Source organism: Sinocyclocheilus rhinocerous, unplaced genomic scaffold, assembly GCF_001515625.1.
Source record: "Sinocyclocheilus rhinocerous isolate Xijiao unplaced genomic scaffold, SAMN03320098_v1.1 scaffold675, whole genome shotgun sequence".
Classification (NCBI taxonomy): Eukaryota; Metazoa; Chordata; class Actinopteri; order Cypriniformes; family Cyprinidae; genus Sinocyclocheilus; species Sinocyclocheilus rhinocerous.
The window spans coordinates 1,146,393-1,153,149 of record NW_015629520.1 but is presented as its reverse complement, the minus strand read 5'-3'; the positions used below and the strand labels follow the sequence as shown (position 1 = coordinate 1,153,149).

General features: G+C 34.2%; 1 protein-coding gene and 1 long non-coding RNA gene across 2 annotated transcripts in view; both read right to left on the bottom strand.

Moving 5' to 3' along the window:
* Positions 1-6,757, bottom strand: part of LOC107739084 (nuclear receptor ROR-alpha-like) — a 292,374-nt gene that overhangs the window by 179,389 nt on the left and 106,228 nt on the right. The window lies entirely within an intron of this gene.
* The window catches only part of LOC107739085 (uncharacterized), a 28,773-nt gene continuing 28,511 nt past the window's right edge, over positions 6,496-6,757 (bottom strand). Inside the window, exon 4 of the long non-coding RNA XR_001639966.1 lies at positions 6,496-6,507. This is a non-coding gene — a long non-coding RNA (uncharacterized LOC107739085). The remainder of the gene's footprint in view (positions 6,508-6,757) is intronic.

Sequence of the window (6,757 nt, the reverse complement as noted above, 5' to 3'; positions counted from 1 at the left end):
GTGACGTTATTATAAAATTAATTAATTAATTAATTACTGAGACAATCACATTCCATTTTTTATGCCGGTCATGATAAAAACATGTTTGTTTACATTTTAAAAATTGATCTCGAGACGCATCAGTTCTAAGATAACATTTGGAGTAACTTGCAAATATATATAGCATTATAATTACTTGTACTATAAATTTACACACAATAACAACAACAGATCTTATTGTGAACAATTTGTACATGCATGCTTCATGTTTTTTTATTTTATTTTTCATTATTATTATTTTTATTTATTTATTTTTTTTATGTATTTTTAACATCTTATTTTTAATGAAAATGTCATAATCTATCTTCCGGTGAAACAGACTTCTCTCTGATGACGTTTGCTGGGCTTCTCCAATCGTTTAATCCAACATAGGCTCATTCGAAATATGTGCCTCTAAATACATTTCTGCAAAACTGAAAAAAACGTACCTATACATACGAATAGCTGCAGTTTCCAGTTGAATATTGAAATAAACACTAGAGGCAGTAAAACTCCAACAACTTTTATTTCTTTTCACACAAAGTATGATTTATAGGTCCACAGTTTCGATTAATAAAGCCTAAGTCTAATTTTCGCACAATTACTTGAGGAATATTGCTATATATTCAAAACAATTTTAACATGCTGCAAGATTTCAAAACTGATACTTTTGAACGTTAGCGTCACATATCCAGCTTCATATGTATGGGCTTTCATGTTCAGTAGATTTGTTCGGTAGCTCACGCAGTCTGGAGTTGCACTTGAGAGGTGAAGAGCTCCGGTACGAATCCCGTGAAACTAAGCTTCGACAAAACAGTTCAAACTTGCATATAAGGAAGTTCAAATGGCACGGTTGCATCAACAAATGCATTTTTATATCAGTTTTGCATTTGTTAACACTATTGGGTTGGGTTTGGTGTAGGGGATATTTCCAACACGATAGATCTTTAACTTTTAGCGACACTCCCCGGATATTTGAATTATGAACCACCGCAATACGTACCTGAAGCAATGTAATAAAAACACAGCAATATGTGCCTATATCAACGTAAAAAAAAACGTGCCAGGGTCACGTATTAAACCTGTGTTTTAGCGTCACTCAATGGACATTTCACTTTGAAACTGCCATGAAACATGCAGTAAGGTACGTAATAACGGTGTTGCAGAAATGTATTTAGAGGCACGTATTTCGAATGAGCCTGGGTTGGTTTAATCCATTTTAAACCCCGCCCCTTTCCTACAATCAACCTCAAGCTCCAATAAATTTTTGAGTGCAACTCCTACTTTTCAAAATACAATCAACAACCGATGGATAGAAAAGGTACGTAATAACGGTGTTGCAGAAATGTATTTAGAGGCACGTATTTCGAATGAGCCTGGGTTGGTTTAATCCATTTTAAACCCCGCCCCTTTCCTACAATCAACCTCAAGCTCCAATTAATTTTTGAGTGCAACTCCTACTTTTCAAAATACAATCAACAACCGATGGATAGACCCAAGACCCTTCCTTTTGTTCAAATGCTAATTTTTGGTGGCTAAGACCCCTCCATCCTCCCCCATAATGCACCCTGCTCGTGTTGAGCAGTTTCTTTAAGCTCGACTGAAAGCAGCAACTCTCGTGCAAGCGGCATATAGTGCTCGGCAGGAAAAAAAGAAAACTTGAATAATATATGACAGTTCGAATTTTGAATTCAACATTAAAAGTGATGACGTGCGTACAAACTCCACTTTATTTTAATCTCCAGATCCCCGAATCAAAACCTCAGGCTTAAAAGCAAATGTTAAACAGCCTCTCCTCTCACTGAGATCATTTGCAAAGAAAAAAAAAAAAGAGGGAAAAAAACACAAGGAGTTGAATACATCTGAATATAACCATTTTTCCGCCTGCAAGCTAAGCCGGAACTAGAGTCCCTATGAAATCCTGCTAAACCAATTAATGGTTCCTGTTAACCCACTCATCTTTGGAGAAGGGTTGTCTTTCTCAATAACACCGCAACACCTCCCTTTCTCTGGTGGAAAGAAAAAAAAGTGGCGCGGCCCACACACACTAGCCGCTGACAAAGGAAAACCAGATTGGCATCAGGATGAGAGAGTGTCTTTCCTGCTACAGACGTGATCATGAGCGTCACTGTTCCTGCGTAACACCTCTGATGCTGGGCTTTTGGCTCACATCTACTGAGCCTCCGTATCTTCTCGCACCCTCTCCGTACGTAAAACCAATGTCAAGCTGGAACAAGTGCATAGTATGAAACGGAAAATACATTCAGCCTGTCTAAATACAGCTCTGATGTGAAAAAAGGGGTATTTTAAAATCGACTAGTCTGTCTAAAGAAATGTCTAATTGCGCTGGTTTAGAGTCAAGCGCACCAGATACCAATCAGATGCTTTTCTTATGAGGGCATTTATATGTGACAGCTAGACGGGACGCAAACGAATGGAGCAGAATGTGATTGTTGAATTATTTTCAATCTGACATGGCATCCTAAAACAACATTCAAAGCACAAAATGCTGGAAAAACACAGAGATGTGACTCTATTGTGTCAGCAGCAACAACAAAAACTGGAGTGTTGTGTTAACAGCATCACGGTCAAGGGTTTGAATCCCAGGGAAAATATGTACTGATCAAATGTATAAGATTAATGCTTAGTAAGTCGCTTCGGTGAATGTGTCTACCAAATGCATAAATAAGTGAATGCCATGCAAAACCGGGCATTTCACAGAAACTTCTTGGGGAGTTTTAGGATTAAATACATCTGGTGAATGCAGACAATGATTTATAGACATCTAAATGGGTTGTGAGACTGAGAAACGGTTCAACATCAACATCCAGATTTCAGTACTTATGACACAAGGACTCTCTTGTGAAATGGCATCAGTCATGGTGTGTGAAGAACAACCGCAACACTCTGAACATCAATTATGAAACAAGGACTGCATGATATTATGATGGGATCAGTGACAACATATGCTGTACATACAGCTCAGACACAAGTTATTTGCATAGAAGAGTTGTATTTTTTATGTTTCATCTGTAATCCTAAATTTACGATTAGATATTACAATATATGTGCAATGTATAGCACAATCATATTTTATTTATATATCACATTTATATCGTTCTAATTCTATTATATTCTAATATGCATGTTTATGTATGTTAAGTAATTTCACCCCCCCTCTGCCAAAAATATAAATTATGAATAATTGAGCTCATTAAAACTTGTTTTTTTATGTTACAGTCAACTCCCTTAGATGAAATTCAAAAGTAAAATAAAATAAATAAATCAATAAATAAATAAAAATACAACAACCTAACTGCCAAATTACACTAAAACTTGAAATGTATAATTTATTACTAATATTATTATTAATTATTTACTGAATAGTTAGCATGTTCTTATTAACTGCATTAACCGTTTATTTTTGAAGTCTCTTTTGCTCACAAAGACTACATTTCTTTGATTAAAAGTACAGTAAAAAGAGTAATGTGATATATTTTTACAATTTAAAAAAGGTTTTTCTATTTTAATATATTTTAAAATGTCATTTATTCATGTGATTAACATACATTAACATTAGGATTATTTTTTAATTATTTCTTTTATATATATATAAAGGACTAAATGTATAAATGTGAATAGAGAGTACATTTAAAAAATATTAATTAAAAATTATTTTAAACTATTACAAAATAAAATACAGTACCAGATATATTCTATGATAGATAAAATAAATAAATAAATATTCAAAACATTTTTCAAAAATATTATTATTATTATTATTGTTTCATTAATAAAGCAAAGTAATTTGACAAAAATCAAACCCCTCCCACCTTCAAAAAAAAGGGGTGGGGGGGTTGCGGTGTACACTCGAGGTGTTGCCTATAGCAAGTGTTGCCAAGTCTGCGATTTTCCTGCGGAATTGGGCTACTTTTACACTATTGCCATGGGTTGTTTTTCATGTTCGCGGGTTGAAGTGACCCCAATAAAGTGATATTTATCCCCTGGAATGCGACTTTTACCAGGGAAAATAAATAAATCAATAAATAAATAAAAATACAACAACCTAACTGCCAAATTACACTAAAACTTGAAATGTATAATTTATTACTAATATTATTATTAATTATTTACTGAATAGTTAGCATGTTCTTATTAACTGCATTAACCGTTTATTTTGGAAGTCTCTTTTGCTCACAAAGACTACATTTCTTTGATTAAAAGTACAGTAAAAAGAGTAATGTGATATATTTTTACAATTTAAAAAAAGTTGTTCTATTTTAATATATTTTAAAATGTCATTTATTCATGTGATAAACATACATTAACATTAGGATTATTTTTATTTTTTAAATGTTAAAATATTATTTTGTTAAATGAAAAAAAACAGTAAATATATATTTAAAATGTTAAATAAAATTAGATAGATAGATAGATAGATAGTATCATCATTTATTTTTTAAATAGAAATATTTTGTAGTTTGTAAATATTTATAACATTATAAATGCCTGTCATTTTAAACCAATTTATTTCATCCTTGCTGAATAAAAGTATTATTTAAAAAAAAAATCGTAATATTTTAACTGTATTGTACGTTTAGAAAAGAAATTCTAATAGCAATCGTTATGCATGGGTTGTTTTTCATGTTCGCGGGTTGAAGTGACCCCAATAACGTAATATTTATCCCCTGGAATGCGACTTTTACCAGAGGAATCCCTCCAAAAAATGTGTATTTTACCCCCGGAAAGCGATTTTTACCGGGGGATTGCCCCTGAAAAGCTATTGGGCTAGTTTTGGGCTAGTTTTGAGTTTGCCTATAGCTGTTAGCCCACATGCTGGGATACAGACTCGAGATTTTGCATCACTTCCAAATCCATCATTTGCTGTCTATTCTTACTGTCCTCAATGGTTAAATCAGCGAAAAGTCTAAATATGAAAAAGAACACCTTTTCAAAACGAAAATTGACATTTGTAACCATTTAGGAAGCTGCTCGAGTGCTCAAATACTGATCTGATGCCAGTTTTCTCAATCCAAAGCCCACTGTCACAGATACAACTAATCTGATCCCAGACCAACATTAAAGGGCGGCAGCATTAGGCACAGCTCAGCAAGATAAATGACATTTTCTAAAATCATGCTGACATTTTCAATTATCATGCATGGGCACTGGCACGCCAAGAGCAGGTTTGTCAGGCTGAGGCAGACATTCACCTTATCGCACGGGGAAGAGTCCGCCAACTGAACAGAACAGGGCTTAGGGACAGAATCTGGACCTGATTGGGGTCTGGATAGAGGTGGAATTGGATGTCGGGTGAAAACGAGGATAAAGAAGCGGGTGTGGGCGGCACTCGGATAGGTAGACGCTCTGACTTCAACCTGGCCACCACTTGAGGGCTCTTGGCTCCAATGAAGACCTTCAATGAAAGGCTACGGTGAACGGTCAAAGTCTGTGGCACATTTTGTCTTCATTTTCATATCATGTTTACATTTAATTTGTACATATGTAATAAATTAAATAAATTAAATGTTTAAATAAAAATTTTAATCCTGACAGAACTTTTAATATCAGGGCACCTTTAATAAGAATAAACAAAAATATGTCCGAAAAACGGTCTTTAAAAAGAATATGTTTTACTTTAAAAACTAAAGTTTTTAAAATGCTTCATTCCATGTTTACATTTAATTTGTAAGTATTTAGATTAATATTTTATTTTAAAATAAAGTGTTCAGTGGAGGATAAAGAAGCGGGTGTGGGCGGCACTCGGATAGGTAGACGCTCTGACTTCAACCTGGCCACCACTTGAGGGCTCTTGGCTCCAATGAAGACCTTCAATGAAAGGCTACGGTGAACGGTCAAAGTCTGTGGTGGTTTTTTTGGTTGTGTGTGTCGAAAAAACAGCCAGGTTTGGATTGATTTCCTCGCAGTAAATCCAAGAATACTCTTAAAAATAAAGCAGGTTTATGCAGCGATGCCATTGAAGAATCATTTTTGGTTCCCTAAAGAACTTTTCAGTAAGCAGCTCTTAAAAGAACCACTTTTTTCTTAGTGTAAAGAACATTTGAATTATCTAAAGAACCCTTTTTTCCACTATATAGAACCTTTTGTGGAATGGAAAGATTCCATAGTTGTTCTTCATGGAACCATTAATGCTAATAAAGACCATTTAGACAGTGAGGCGGTTAGAAAGACACTCCAGCAGCAATCGTCAGAAGTTGACACGGCAATTAAAAATTTAAAGGCCATAATGACGGAGTTCATTAAAATGACATTTTAAATAGAAATGTGATGTACATAAATAAGGAAATAATAAAAGACAGTTCAAAAAGGCATTGGAAAAGATGACCGTTAATCTCCCGTCAAGGAAAATGGAAAGTTTGTAGGAGAACGAGCGAAATCCAAGAGTTGATTTCGGAGGAGTCAATTATGCAAAGCATGGCAACAGAACAAGCAGGTGTCTCTGCATCACAAAACAACTTTGATTAACATCTTTTTTTTTTTTTATAAGAATGCTACTTGAAAACATTGCAGCTACAGTTATGTTTATTGCTTGTCAGGGATTACAGGATTATAGGGATATAGGATTGTCAGCAATTGAAACTTTTTTTGCTACTTGTACTTTTTGACACTTTGAGTTGCTTTTTTTTGCTACTTTGTGTTCAAAATTAATTTCAACAAGAAAGAAAGAAAAAAAGAGCCATACACAGTATCATATCAGTTATCAGAAAATGTATTAAAG